Source organism: Anolis sagrei, chromosome Y (genome assembly GCF_037176765.1).
Source record: "Anolis sagrei isolate rAnoSag1 chromosome Y, rAnoSag1.mat, whole genome shotgun sequence".
NCBI lineage: Eukaryota > Metazoa > Chordata > Lepidosauria > Squamata > Dactyloidae > Anolis > Anolis sagrei.
Window position 1 is genome coordinate 55,680,293 of NC_090035.1, and position 15,867 is coordinate 55,696,159.

Below are 15,867 nucleotides of genomic sequence, written 5' to 3' on the forward strand. Positions count from 1 at the left end.
TTTTTTTTCTATTAATGTTTGTTTGTACCACAGGTACAAGTGCCACCCGAATCTCAGGTCAAAACCTTCAATTGTTAGTATTCTTTCTTTTTTAAGTGAAATCCAATCTTTCACCCAGGAGAGTCCACATGCCTCATAGTATAATTTTAAATCAGGTAAACCCATTCTTCCTCTACTCCTTTGATCTATCATGTTTGTATATTTGATCCTTGGTTTCTTACCATTCCAGATAAATTTTGAAATTTCCTTGTTCCAATTATCGAATAGTTTTTTATTTCTAATTATAGGTATATTCTGAAAGAGATATAACATTTTCGGTAAGACATTCATTTTTATTGTGGCAATTTTCCCCAAAATTGATAAATTTAAATGTTTCCAATTATTCAATTTTTTCTTTATCTCTGTCCATTTAGCTTCATAATTATTCTTTAATAATTGAGAGTTTTTTGCAATTATCCAGACTCCTAAGTACTTTATTTTTGTACAGATTTGAATTCCTGACATTTCTTCCAGTATCTTTTGGTTTTCTTTTGACATATTTTTCGTTAATATCTTCGTCTTCGTTTTATTCATTTTAAAACCCACCACGTTGGAAGACAAAGGTATAAATACAGGGCATACGCAGACAATCTGATATGCATAATGGAAGATCCAAGAGAATACTGTTCAAATTGGCTGAAAGTAGAAATACTACTGAGAAACATTAAAGAAAATAAATTCGGAATTGTTGTCTTATTTTTATTTAATTTAAACCCCACTACTATATTGTAGTCATCTAGTTTATCTAGCCACTTTTGTATATTTTTAGTGGGATCTTCTATAATACAGATGACATCATCGCCATATGCCCTTGTCTTAAATTCCTGTTTTGCAATTTTCATTCCTATGACCTCTTTATCCTCTCTGATCGATCTTAATAAAGTCTCCAATGCCATAATAAACAACAATGGGGAGAGGGGACACCCCTGCCTAGTGCCTTTCATGATCGCTATTTTTTCTGTTAGTTGGTCATTAATTAGCAGTCTAGCCGTCTGATTTGAGTAGATATAGCATTTCCTGTCGTAGTCAACTGTAAATACGCACATATGGTATCTCTGCACCTGCGCAGTACAGCTTTTGGAACCTTCTAGAAGATAAAATAGACATTTTCGTCCCCGGCTAGCCCCGCCCCCCCTCGAATATATATATAGCCCATGGGCAGGGCTAGCCACCAGTTTTTCTCTTTTCCGCCGCTTTAGCAGCAGCTCTTGAACCTTCGCTCTTGACTAGCTCTTATTGGACTGCCTTCTTTTGTATCTGACTGCTAACTGCCTAAGTATCTCATATTTTTAATTTATTGTTTATTTATTTATTTGTTTGTTTATTTATATGTCTTTGAGAGGGACATTTATTGTGGCCTTGTTTGGTGTGTGAGGTGTTTACTCCTCTAACGAAGAAGGATCATGAGCCTAGGCTCGAAGCCACTCTCTATCAAGGAGCCCTTTTGCCTTCAGACCCCCTGAAGTGCTAGCTGGCATCTTCTTTTCCCTGTGGGGACAATGCTTATCCTTTGTGCTTTCTGAGAGCTAAGTGGCAGTGCCACAAAAGAAAAAACCATGGCGAAAGGCTACCTAAATGGCAGCATAAAGGCCAAGGCGGAGGACCGCCAAAATGACCGCAAAAAAGCCAAGGTGAAAAACTGCCAAAATGGCTGTGAAAAGGGCCAAGGCAAAAGTCTGACAAAATGTCCGCAAAAAGCCTATGGCGGAGGACTACCAAAATGGCTGTGAAAAGGCCGAGGCAAAAATTGCCAAAATGACTGTGAAAAGGCCGCCAGCATGGCTGCAAAAAGGCCAAGGCGAGGGACCACCAAATGGGCCATGAAAAGGCCAAGGCGAGGGACCGCCAAAATGGCCGCCAAATGCTTCTGGAGCAGTCGACCCAACAAAAAGGGCGGGAACTGCTTCTGTTATGGCCTCTATTTCTGTGCAGTATGCCGTATCGGCTTCGGAGGGAGAGAGTGAGCCTGCCCACGCTGCTGCCCTCGAGCTGCAGACTCAGCACGCCGGGGGAGCGCCCCCCCTCGCATGCGCAGCCTACCCCGGGGCTGCAAGAGGCGCCGAGGATATAATCGATACCGGCACTTACCGTGCCCTCTCTTATGAATTTTTCAGCTGCCGGTATTGAGCATAACTAATGGATGCAGGGCCGATGGCCCTGCTCCTGGTATCGGGGCCTTTCCTCCCTCCTGGCTCCGCCTCCCCGGGATCATTGCGCTGTTGGCGTGGGAGTCCCTTTCTGCAGCGCCCTAGCTGGGCGTCAAAACGTCATGTCGATACCGGTCAGCTTCAGGGAGCAGGTCAGCCCCCTCCTCTCCCTCCTTTTCTCCAGAGAAATCACGGGGGAAAGGTTTTGCACATTCGCACCGCTCCTCCTCCTCCTCCTCCAAATGGGGAGTATTTGCCTGGGACCGATGCAGCAGGGTTATTGGCAATTATCCCCACAAGGCCAATAGATCTACGCTTCTCCCCACGCTCCTCCCTTGATGCCTTCTCAGGGGCTGCCTAATTCTCTACATGCCTTCCACGTGTGGGGAAGATGCAAAGGGCGTTTTATCTGCCTGCTAAACTGATGAGCACGGCGGCAGCTCAGGAAGCCTCTTCGTTTTCAGCTTCTGCAGGGGTTTCTACCTCCAATCAAGCTACTATCCTCCTTTTGGTGTCTGTGCAGATGCCTCCCTCGACTCCTCTGCCTTCCTCCAGGGGGAAGGCATTTGCTGTTGCATAGGATCGAGGATTGAGTAGAATTAGTTTGCAATTAATTGCTCCTGCAATTAAGTGGCCCACCACCAGCTGGAGAGGGGAGGGCGCCAATCTTGGCCCTCCTGGTGGCCACTGAGCTCTCGCTACCGGCTTTTGAGTCCTTTCCACCCCTGCCATCAGCCCGGTGCGTGCTAGACCATTCTCCCTCCAGGCTTTTCAGGGAAGTGTCCTTCGATACCGTGCGCCTGTGGCCATCTAGTGGGCACTTACGGTACTGCACCAGCTCATCTTTCCTCACCGGTTAAAGAATCCGATATGAATTCAGGGCCATGGTAAGTAGCAGCACCACATATCTACAATTTTTGGATACTGGCAAGACTCAGAGGTGTGGAAGGCCAATTATGCATGGATACAGAGGCCATACACATGGATGGCCAACTGAAGATTTATTGGAATGCTTCTGTGAACCGGCCTGAGCCCCTTTGAGGAGATGGGGGCAGGGTTCAAATAAAGTTAATATGTGTCGTCATTGTGCTCATATCATGTAATGGGCTCTCTCTGGTTAAGGCTAGCAGCTGGACTTAGCCCACTTGTTTTTCTCTTCTACTTAGAGAAGGCTTGCAGACAATATGGTCCTTTAATCATGACCACCTTTCTCCAATCCTAAATTTAGGATGGGAAGACTGTCTTCAAATGTATACATATGACTATATATCTTTTCTCTTATTCTGTCCGTTGTTAAGAGGCATGATATATTCAAACGCTATTGCTGCTGAGTATATTCTGTTTTATGCTATTAACAGCACTCTTCCTTCCTGAGATGTCACATGACATTGTTCCCAGGCTGTTGATTTTGCCCGTGATATCTCAGTCTCCAGTACCCTGGAAAGTATACAAGGGTATTGGAATAATGATATATTTACTCATCTCCTCTGTTACTATTGTTGTTTCTCAAGCTAGATATGCCATATCTTCAGCACTCAATCATTGGCTTCTTCTATTATGGTTTTTGCTGTCTTACCCTTATGTATTCTGTAAATGGATGCCACATTGGCCTGGCAGCTTGCCAAAGTAGTACCATACAGCATTCTTTACATTTCCAGTTTGATAGCATTGCCTGCCATGTCCTACCTCATGCGCAGAAGAAGAAGAAGAATTGTTTAAATCTACAGACAATGCATTCACTGTTGCCCGTTTTTGCTCTAAAATTATTTAGCCGCTTGTGTTTCACTTGGGTTAGTATATTCTTTCTCATGTTGGGCTTTTGAGCACTCCTTTGACAACCTCCTGTGCAGACCAGGTTGTTGGATCTGGGCTGTCAGCCTTTACCTCAGTCTGGCGGAGGTTAACCCCAGAGGCCTGGTGCTAAGGACTATCAGCTCATGTCACCTGCCTTCTTTACCTGTTGGGGAGAGACCCAGGCCTTGTTACTGACGGCTGATTGGCCACCAGTATCAATTAGTGCACTTCTCTTGCACTTTCTTCAGCTACTTCTGACTGCCTAGAGGGAGGGTGGCTAATGTGCCATCCTGAACCTAAGAAACATCAGCTGATACATCCGTTTTTCCCAAGCCTTGGATGATATCGCTTCTACTCTTCTTTCTCTGTCTCTAATGATGCTTCATTTGCCAAAACTGATTTGAGGGATGTTTGTCAGTAGGTTCCTTCCTTCACCATAGGGGACCAGTACTGTGTTTTATGCACGGCAGTTTGGTCTCATGACTGGTTTTTCATGCTTTCCCCAAGTCACCTCAGTGACATTACAGCTACCTGTGTATTCATAGCTGACTACTGGCAACTAAATCAAAGCTTCTACTCCCTTCTCATATCTGGTCTATGTGGTTTTTCCTCATATGACTTTAACTATGACCGCAATACTTCATGCAGGGCCCTATTCTGTTTTTCTCTTTGTTTTATTACCTCGGTTATGATCCTCACAACCACTTTGATGGTCAGACCATCAAGCAACATCTGTGCAGTTTGTCCTTCGGACCATGGAATATCCCTAGAATTCTAACTGTGGATTCCTTCTTTTGGATTTGGGGGTACACATTCGAAGGGCCTTGATGCCCAGGGGACCTGGCCCAGGATGAAGGCCACCAGACAATTGAATTCCTTTGAAAAGCTACGAGGTGAACAGGGCGTAATGTTACTCGAACCATCGCTGTCGGGGCACATATTCCAAGCCCTCACAGGTAACATCACCACCACATTCTGATAAGCAAGTAAGATGAAATACACTCTCTGCTTATAATATTTACCTTTCATCTAAGGAACTGGTGCATCGACAGAAGGATCCACCTTGTGCTAGTATATCCTCCTGAAGCCATGAATACATTAGCTGACCATGTAGGCTGGGCATCATTCTCCCATTTCAGACCATAAGACAATCTGGAGATATATCTGGTCGTGCATCCCCTTTGTTCTGTGTGAGTCAGCCCCACAACCAAACATGGGGCCATTTAAGGGAGGCGTTCCTCTTTGCCTATTCCCTCCATTCCCTGTTGCGTCTCTATTGGTTCTCTTCGCAGTTGGGTGGTGCCCAAATTGCAAGTGGATAATGTAGGTTGAATCCTCGTTGCGCTAGCCATGCTTCTTTCCTCCCTGAGATGCTCCAGGATGAGCGGATGCACCTCTCCAATCACTCAGATCTCCTCATGCCCCAGGAGGGTTGAGGTCCCCATTCCAAGGTACATCGTCTAGATTACAGTTTGAAGGATATGGCTGATCAGGGAGGCTGAACCCATCTACCCTTGGCACAGCCATTGAGGACTATCTTAGAGACAGCCCAAAGAGCCTTCTAAGCTCTGTCACTTAAATTGGACCTGGTTTCAGCCTTTTGCCTTCCTAGTGAGTTTGATCTAGTTTCGACCTTGATTTTTTCTGATTCTGTTTCACAAGGAATTGGAGGCGACTGACCAAATAAACAACAAAGTTGTTGTATCTACCCTTCCTCTTTCAATGCTACATTGTGGCCATGGCCCTTTTTAAGAGGAAACTAGATTCTCCTGTCATGTTCTTGGACCTCTGTTAGTCCATTTCATCGAGAGCTGAGGAATAGGAATGTTCTGTTGCCCTTTTGGCCCCATCTTCGAGATTGGAGATAGTGCTTTCAATTTCAATTTGGGGTTCCTGACCTTACTGATATGTCCTATCTCATGGGAATGGCTTACTGGTACCATTGTTTTGCTGTGTCTTATGAAGGAGTTTTCCATGCTATCTTGGCATGTAATATGAGTGAGCTTTGGGCAGATGAGTCCTATTACGATTTACTATGACAAAATCATGCCGCATATTTATTTATTTATTTCACTTACTTATACCCTGCCCTTCTCACCCCGGGGGGGGGGGGGGACTCAGGGCGGCTTACAGAGGAGGCACAATTAGATGCCTAAATCAATTGACAGCAATACAGAGTACAAAAAGCAATTGAACAGTTAAATTAAAACATCAGTACATAATAAAATATTAAAACAATCTCGTGCTCGGTTTCAGAGTCCATATATACATTCCATTCCATTTGTCCTTGTCTATCATCAGATCCTTAATTTAGTTGCCAGAGTGACCAAAGGCTTGGTCCCAAACCCAGGTCTTCAGTTTTTTCCTGAACGCCAGAAGGGAAGTCGCCGATCTAATCTCCCCGGGGAGTGAGTTCCACAGGTGGGGGCCACCACCGAGAAGGCCCTGCTCCTCGTCCCCGCCAACCTCACTTGTGACAGTGACGGGGTTGAGAGCAGGGCCTCCCCAGAAGATCTTAAACTTCGAGGTGGGATGTAGAGGGAGATCCGTTCGGACAAATACACTGGGCCAGAACCGTATAGGGTTTTGTAGGTCAAAAACAGCACTGTGAATTGTGCTCGGAATTGGATCGGCAGCCAGTGGAGCTGACGCAGTAGGGGGGTGGTATGCTCCCTATACGGCGCTCCGATGAGCAATCTGGCTGCTTCTCGCTGGACTAGTTGAAGTTTCTGAGCAGTCTTCAAAGGCAACCCCACGTAGAGTGCGTTGCAGTAATCCAACCGGGATGTGACAAGAGCATGGACCACTGTGGCCAGATCTGACTTCCCAAGGTACGGGCGCAGCTGGCACACAAGTTTTAATTGTGCGAAAGCTCTCCCGGCCACCGCTGAGACCTGGGGTTCCAGGCTCAGCGATGAGTCCAGAATCACTCCCAAGCTACGAACCTGCGTCTTCAGGGGGAGTGTAACCCTGTCTAACACAGGCTGTAACCCTATACCCTGTTCGGCCTTACGACTGACCAGTAGGACCTCTTTCTTGTCTGGATTCAATTTCAATTTGTTAGCTCTCATCCAGTCCGATACAGCAGCTAAACACCGGTTCAAGGTCTGGACAGCCTCCTTGGTGACAGGTGCGAAGGAGTGACAGATTTGGACGTCATTTGCATAGAGATAACATCTTAGTCCAAAACTCCGAATGATCTCTCCCAGCGGCTTCATGTAGATGTTAAATAACATCGGGGACAGAATTGAACCCTGTGGGACTCCACACAACAACGGCTGCGGAGCCGAACAGGTGTCACCCAATGACACCTTCTGGGTCCGTCCCTCAAGGAAGGATCGGAGCCACTGCAGAGCAGTACCTGCGAGCCCCATGTCCATGAGGCGCCCCAGAAGGATACCGTGATCGACGGTATCGAAGGCCGCTGAGAGGTCCAGCAGAACTAACAGGGACACACTCCCCCGTCTAGCTCCCTGCATAGATCATCTACCAAGGCGACCAAGGCTGTTTCCGTTCCATGTCCCGGCCTAAAGCCAGACTGTGCCCCGTCTAGATAATCAGTGTCTACCAGAAACCCCTGGAGTTGTGTTGCCACCACACATTCCATGATTTTGCCCAAATAGGGGAGATTGGAAACTGGCCGACAGTTGTCGAATTGAGTGGGATCCAGTGATGGTTTCTTCAACAGCGGTTTTATAATAGCTTGTTTTAAGCTCGCTGGAAATTTTCCTTCCTGTAAGGAGGTATTAACCATCACCTTCACCCACCCTGCCAAACCCCCTCTGGCTTCCTTGACCAGCCAGGAAGGGCAGGGGTCTAGGATGCATGTGGTGGGTCGCACCTCTCCAAGGATCCTGTCCACATCCTCAAGCTGAACCAATTGAAACGAATCCAATAAAACTGGACAAGCAGATGCTCTCGTTACATTCCCAGAGACTGCCGTTAACGTGACGTCAAAACCTGATCGAATCCGCTCAATTTTATCCGCGAAGGATCGAGCAAATGCTTCACAGCGAGCCACCGAGTTATCCGAGGCCTCGCTTTTTGGCGGATTTAACAGGCCTCTGACAACTTGGAAAAGCTCCGCTGGACGATTCTTCGCTGATGCAATATTGGCTGTGATGAATGTTTTCTGGGCCGCCGCTATTGCCACACCGTAGGACCTTAAAAATGCCTTCAGGTGTGTTTGGGCTGGATTGGTGGGGTTCTGGCGCCACACGCATTCTAACCTCCTCTTCTTTCGCTTCATCGCTGCCAGCTCCTCAGTGAACCAAGAAGCTGGTTTAGCTCGGTTACTCGAGAGGGGGCGTTCCGGAGCGATGGTGTCGATTGCCTTGGTCAATTCACTACTCCAGCCAGAGACCGGGGCGTCGACAGTGTCGCTAGCCAAGGAGGTGGAAAAATCCCCAAGAGCCATCAGGAAACCATTTGGATCCATAAGTCTCCTGAGGCGGACCATTCTAATGGGTCCACCACCCCTGCGAAGGTTAGACGGCACAGTTAGTCTTATGATGCGACTTTCTGCCCAAGATAGCCTTCCATTCCTAGTTTTCTCTAAGATCGTCCCTTTTGGTTCGGTCATTACACTCTGTGCCTTTTTATATAGTTCAACAGGACTCTTTTAAATGTCCTAGGCTGTTTCTAAGGTACCAGGAGGATGCCAGTGGCCTCCTGGTGCTCCTGCAAAATGGTCTTTGGATCATGTCGTGGTTTATCCAGTTTACCAGTTGAATGGTTGCAATTCACCTGGGTAGGTTCAGAATCACCCCGCTGGATCTGTGGTAACTTCCACTGCCCTTCTCAGGGTTTTTTTTTCTGAAGACCTCTGTTGAACAGATGCTTCACCTAGTCCATATGCCTTCATGTTGCACAACAAGGTTGATGCCCACTGTTGTAAAGGTGTACCCTTTGGCAGGGCCATCTTTTTCTTTTCTGTGAAGGGTCATTCCACGAAGGCGTCATCCACTTCTATGGCTTTCATGTTGCACACCAAGGTTGATGCCCACTGTTGTAAAGGTGTACTTCTTTGGCAGGGCCATCTTTTTCTCTTCTGTGAAGGGTCATTCCACGAAGTCGTTATCCACTTCTATGGCTTTCATGAGGGCTTGCAGCTGGACCCAGTTTGCCATACTGCCACATGGTCCACGCCGCTTAGCTTTGTGTCCCACTACAAAGTGGACGTCTCCTCCAAGAGGGATGTTTCATTTGGAAGGGCAGTCCTCTTCTCTGCGGTGGCATGACGCCCACCAGCCAGGGTTAATAGCTCGCTAGTCTACCATATGTGCGTATTCACAGTTGACTACGACAGGAAATTATAGGTTGCTTACCTGTAACCGTAGTTTCCTGAGTAATCACCTGTGAATTCGCACATCCCCGCCCGACCTCCCCTCGAGTGTCATGCCCCGCCTTCCTGCTGCTTTGCGGCGGAAGAGAACTGGTGGCTAGCCCCGCCCATGGGCTATATATACTCAGGGGGGGGGGCGGGGGCAGGGCTAGCCGGGGACGAAAATGTCTATTTTATCTTCTAGAAGGTTCCGAAAGCTGTACTGTGCAGGCGCAGAGATACCATATATGCGAATTCACAGGTGACTACTCAGGAAACTACGGTTACAGGTAAGCAACCTATAATTCTTGAATGAATATCCTATGTCTATTTAATCTAGTAGAAATTTCATGAACTTCCAGCTTAAATTGTCAAATGCTTTCTCGGCGTCGAGAGAAAGCAAAGCCTTTTGTATGTTAATATCATAATATTCAATGGTGTCTATTACTGTTCTTAAATTGTCTTTGATGCTTCTACCTGGCAGAAATCCCGCTTGCTCCTCCCCGATCCAGACCATTAGGAATCTTTTTAATCTTTTTGCCAATATGATTGCATAAATTTTATAATCTGAGTTTAATAAAGATATAGGTCTGTAATTTTGTTTTTCTACCGGGTCTGAGTTTTCTTTTTTGATCAACACAATTTCAGCCTCCTTCCAAGAGTCCGGTATAATACCTGTATTCAGTGCCAAGTTCATTACTTTTTTGAGGTAGGGTAATAATTCCTCTTTCATTGTTTTATAAAAAATCGCAGAATAGCCGTCTGGTCCTGGGGCTTTGTTTGAGGCCAGACTCGAAATAGCCTCTGCTATTTCCTGCTCTGAGATTTCTCTATTTAAGTCCTCTCTTTGTGCTTCAGTAATTTCTTGTAGATTGAGCTGTGCTAGATACTATATTATTTCATTCTCTTGGGTGGCATCCTTGGTATATAGAACTTTATAGTATTCTTGGAATTCTTCCTTGATCTCCTTATCATTAGTTAAGAGCCTTTCTCCTTTTTTATTTTGGTTATATGCTGTGCCTGCTTTTTTTTTTCCTCACCTTTCTCGCCAACCACTTACCTGGCTTGTTGGCATTTTCAAACTCCTGTTGTTTATATTTCTTTTCTAATGTCTCTATTTCTAGATGGTGTTTCCTTTTTTTTCAGCCAGCTTAGCTTTCTCCCTATTGTTTGCCTATCTGGATTTCTCTTTAGGACCTGCTCATTTTCTGCTGTTTTTCAATCTCCATAATTTCTTTATTTCTCTGCCTGTTCTTTATCGCGTTTTGTTGAATGAGATATCCTCTCATTACTACCTTGAGAGTGTCCAATATTATTTGTGGTGTTACCTCAGTTGTGTCATTCAAACTGAAGAAGTCCTTTATTATTTCTTTATTCTTTTTAATGTCACAAGCGAATTAAGTCCATTAATGTTTAATGAGTAGATATTCAATTGTTGTTCACTCATTGTCTAGTTTGTTTACTTCCTCTGCCTCCTCCTCTCCAATTTCTCCTTCATTTGTTTCCTCAGTCATTGCCATTGCCTGGTCCACTTTATTTTCTTATTTGTCAGGAGAGGCTAGTTGGGGTTGTTTCCTCATTTTGCCTTTTTTAGGAGTTGGTACTTGGTGTCCGTTGTTGTTCTCTTTCTTTATCATCTTATAAAATTCTTTGGCTCTGTCCTCGTTTTTAATCCAGTATTAATTATTTTAATTTCAGTATTTCTTTTAGGACTATAATTTTTTTCCTTCATATATTATTGGTTTCTTATTAGTTTGTTTAAGTACTTCATCCCTTATGCATTTTCACGTAAAGCGGACAATCACATCTCTAGCCGCTTTGTTTTGTTTTGCATAATTAGACTGAATATATGTTCAGTCTACTTCTTTTTCCATAAGGTCCTCTTGTTTCTCTAATTGCACAGCTAATATAGTAATTATCTTTGCTCTTAAATTTTCCTGAGTTTCTTCCTGCAAATTTCTTAACCTTAGTAGATACCCTAGTTCACCTTTTTGGATCCTCTCCATTTCCTTTTCTAGTTTTTCATTTTTATTAGTTAATTCCTCCAAATTATTTTGTATTTTTTTGGCGTTTTCCCTAGGTTCTTATTTTCAATCTTAATTTCTTTGATTTCTGTAAAAGCTTTTGTTAGGTCACTTTTTATATGGTTTATATCTTCCTTGAGTTCGTTCCTAATTAATTCCAATTGGGCCTGATGTTTAATTTGACTCTAGTTTATTGTTTTTAATTCTTTTTTATTTTCTTCCTGGTTTTCTATTTTTTTTCTGTGATTTTTTGTAACTCTTTCCAAATGTCCTTCATGTTGACGTCCTCTTGTCCCAATCCTCTTCTTCCCACACTTTTTGGGTCTTTTATCTCCTTCTCTATCTTCGTTTTTGGTGTCGCCATTATTCTGTTTTGTTATTGTTATCTAATGTTATTTGTTGTCCTTATTTATTTTGTTATACTATTTCCAGGTATCTCTGTCTAGTAGGGCCTTTAGATATCTTAGAGTGGCTTGGGATTGCTTAGGGCTTAAAATATCTTTATCTTTGTCTTAGTATCCTATGTTATCCTTTCTTACTCTCACTTACTCTCTCAGCTCTTTGATCTAGCTTAATTTTCAGTAAGCTCTGACTTGTTGATTGTAGTGTGACTATGTAAAGATGTATATTTGAAAATATATGTCTATATGTCTAAATATATGTCTATTTACTAAGCCCTCCTTTTGCCCTTCTGGCCTTATCCTTTTTCCCTTAGCTTGTATATATATATTTAATTATATCTTATATTTTATTTTATTATTATTATTTCAGTTTTTTCCCTGTCACCCCTGGTTCTCCCATCTCAATCGTCGCCTTCCGTACCATCCTGTCGCTTCCTGTTTCTCTCCCTCCGTCTCCTGTCCTCTTCTAATCCAGGTCCTTGTTGCGTCCAGTTCTTCTTTTCCTCCACGAAGAGGGCACCACATCGGGAGGATCGTTAAGGCAGGCGGAGGAGGTGGGGGGGGGGGGGTGGAAGTCCGGCAAAGACATCAAAGCTAGAGCCTTGCCCTCGATGAGGCTGACCGTGCTAACCGGGCGCAGTGGTGGGCGTCAGAGGGGTTCTCCTGAGGGTGGAGCAGCTCCTTGCTTGGAACTGGGGGTGGTGGCTGACACAGCCCAGCAGCCCCGCAGGCAATCAGGCACCCGGCACCGCACTTGCCCTCGCCTGACTTCCTGGGGGTGTGCCACAGCTCCGCGCCCGATGCTACCCGCTCCTCTTTTCTCCTCGTTGCCTCTTGCCCGCTGGTTTGCCCTCTGGCTCTTTCCTTCTTCCTCCCTCATCATATCCTGCTCTGGGTGACCCGGATGTTCAACTCGTCTCTTCCCACTCTCTTGGCTCCTCCCTCCTTGCTCGCCCCGGGAGTCTTCTTGGGAGTAGAACTTCTGCTTCTGCTTCTTGGGAGTAATACTTCTCACGAGCCGCCTCCTTTCAGCGAATACTGAAGGTCTGTTGTTTGTTTTATATTAATTGTTTTGTTTTTCTTTAGGGGAGACTACTTTCCCAAGAACCACCCTTGGAGCCTTCCCTTCTTTTACAACATTAAGTCTTGCATATTTAATTTTTTCCTTGGGTTTATTTCTTCTCTCTACGGGTATACATGTCCTTGCCCATTTCGGAAACTAAATTTTCCCCTTGGGAACTTACTGTTCCTCTTCACGACACTTCTTTCTTCTGTTATCTTCTTCTTTTGTATTTTTGTTAGCGATGGTTGGCAGTAAATACAGGCCAAGGCCTGTTTCTCACGGAGCCGTTCATGCACTCTTGGTCACCCCAGCTGCCTTGAACTCTCTGTATTCTTAGAGCCTTCGGTGGGGTGCCAACTGGGCCCATGCATTCCCCCCGGTATCAATCCACCTGGGGAGGGGAGCTGGAGGCTCTACCCAATGGCTCAAAAAAAAAAACACGAGTTGGTAACCAGAAGCCGGAGCTCTGGCTAACCGTGTCCTGCTGCCATGGTTGCTAACTGGAAGTCCCTCGATCACCATTTTCTAATGTTAGACCATTAAGTTGTATTGCTGGCATTGGAGAGGGGTTGGCTCGTGTCTGCTGGAACAGTACTTTGGTTTTCTCGATGTTCAATGACAGGCCGAGCTTCTCTTATGCTTCTGTGAAGGTGTTTAGAGTGGCTTGTAGAGCTTCTTCTGAATGCACACAGACGACATTGTCATCAGCATACTGGAATTCTATAACAGATGTTGTGGTAACCTTGGTTTTGGCTTTCAGTCTGCTGAGGTTAAACAGCTTGCGATCTGTCTGATAGATGATTTCACTGCACTGGGAAGCTTCCCATCAACAAGGTGAAGTATCATAGAGATGAAGATGGATAATAAAGTTGGGGCAATAACATATCCCTGTTTGACAACTGATTCCACCTTAAATGGTTCACTTTGGGAGCCATTGTTGTCCAAAACTGTTGCCATCATGTCATCATGGAGGAGCTTCAGGATGTTCACAAATTTGTTTGGGAACCCAATTTTTTGAGGATGGTCCTCAGAGCTCTGCGATTCACTGTGTCGAATGCCTTTGCAAGGTCTATGAATGATATGTACAGTAGGCCTGGGCGGTTTCGTTAATTCGTAATTCGTTAATAATTCGTTAATTTTTCCAATTACAAAACAATAACGAACCATTCTGGAGCAATCATTAAAAAAACGAATTTTTAAACACGTTTTGTAAATGCTTCGTATTTTGTTATTGTATTCATTTCGTTATTGTTCTGAGGTCGTTTCGTTATTATTTCCACATGTCTGGGCCAGTTTTATGGTTTAATTAGTGAAAAAAAAATTATAATATCACACCAACAGTCAAGAACAGAGGGAGAGGGAAGCTTCAGAAGTTTTTGGAGGTTTTTTAGCGTATTTCGCGGTCGCGTCCGCCATTAACGAATCGATTCGTTATTGTTTCGGAAATCGATTCGTCAATTTTTTACCATTTACGAAATTTCGTAAATATCGAACTTTTTAAAAGGGAAATTTTGTAATTATTTTAAATATCGAAACAAAAAAAAACCCCAAATACAAATCGATTTTAGAAACAAATTTTTGCATTGTTACCCAGGTCTAATGTACAAAGGTTGATTTTGTTCCCTGCATTTTTCTTGGAGCTGATGTGCAGTGAAGATCATGTCCACTGTTACTTTGGAGGGGCAGAAGCCATTCTGGGATTCTGGGTGGGTGTCCTCTGAGAGGGGTAGAAGGTGATTTGCAAGGATTCTTGTGAGGATTTTCCCAGTGGAGGTTAGAAGGGAGATATCTTGATAGTTTCCACAGTCTGTTTCCCCCCCCCCCCTATTTGAAGAGGGTGATGATGGTGGCATCCTTGAAAATCTGCTGGGATTTTCTCGGTCACCCACACTTTTTCTATGAGCTGGTGGAGTTGTTGTGTCAGCTCAGGTCCTCTCTCTTTAAAGATTTCAGCAGGGATCCCATCAGGTCCGCTGGCTTTTTTATTTTTTTGTTGACTGATAGCATTGCTGACTTCTTCCAAACTAGGCAGTGCTGCAAGCTCATCCCTGGTTTAGTGTTGTGGGATTTGTGAGAGAACCTCTTCGGAGCTGTGGTTCAGGAGACTTTGGTAGTGTTCTTTCCAACGTAGTGTAATTGATTTTTGGTCCTTCAGGAGTTTGGTTCCATCTGATGAGTGGAGACGTTGTATGCCATGGTTTCTTGGTCCATAGATGACCTTTGTGGCTTTGAAAAATCCCTGAGCATCATGGGTATCTGCCAGGTGTTGGATTTCTCCAGCCTTCTTTGTCCACCAGATGTTCTTGAGTTCTCTTGTCTTTCTTTGGACCTCAGCTTTTGCACTGGCGTAGATCTTTTTCTTAGCAGCACAGTTGATGTCTCTCTGCCATGTTTGGAAGGCTTTCCTTTTCTTGTCAATTAGCTGTCGGACCTCGTCATTTTCATCAAACCAGTCTTGATGTTTCTTGATTTGATATCCAATAGTTTCTTCGCAGGCTGTGATGATGGAGGTCTTCAGTTTGTTCCAATGTTCCTCAACATTTTCTGGGTGTTCTGTGGATAGATGATCCTTGAGTGCTGTTTGGAGAAGGACTCATCTGGAGGGCTCCTGAAGGGCTTGGGTGTTCATTTTGTGCATTGTCTTTCTTCCTTGGAGTTTGCGCTTGAGGGCGATCTTGATAGCAATCATGGATCGGATTAGGCTATGGTCTGTCCAGCAGTCATCAGCACCTGTCATGGCTCTTGTGAGGAGCACATCACAGCGGTCTCTGGCACATGTGACGTAGTCTAAGAGGTGCCAATGCTTTGACCGGGGGTGCTTCCATGATGTCTTGAACTTGTTTTTCTTTCAGAATTGTGTGTTGGTGATGACAAGGTTGTGTTCCGCACATTTGGTGAGAAGCAGGATGCTATTTGAGTTGTTGTTTCCAACCCCATCTTTTCCTGTGGTCCCTGGCCACAGGTCGAAGTCTCACCCGACTCTTGCATTAAAGTCCCCCAGGAGAATGATTTTGTCCTCCTTAGGTATCCCCGATAGGACGGTGTCCAGCTGACAGTAAAAATTTTCCTTGATGTC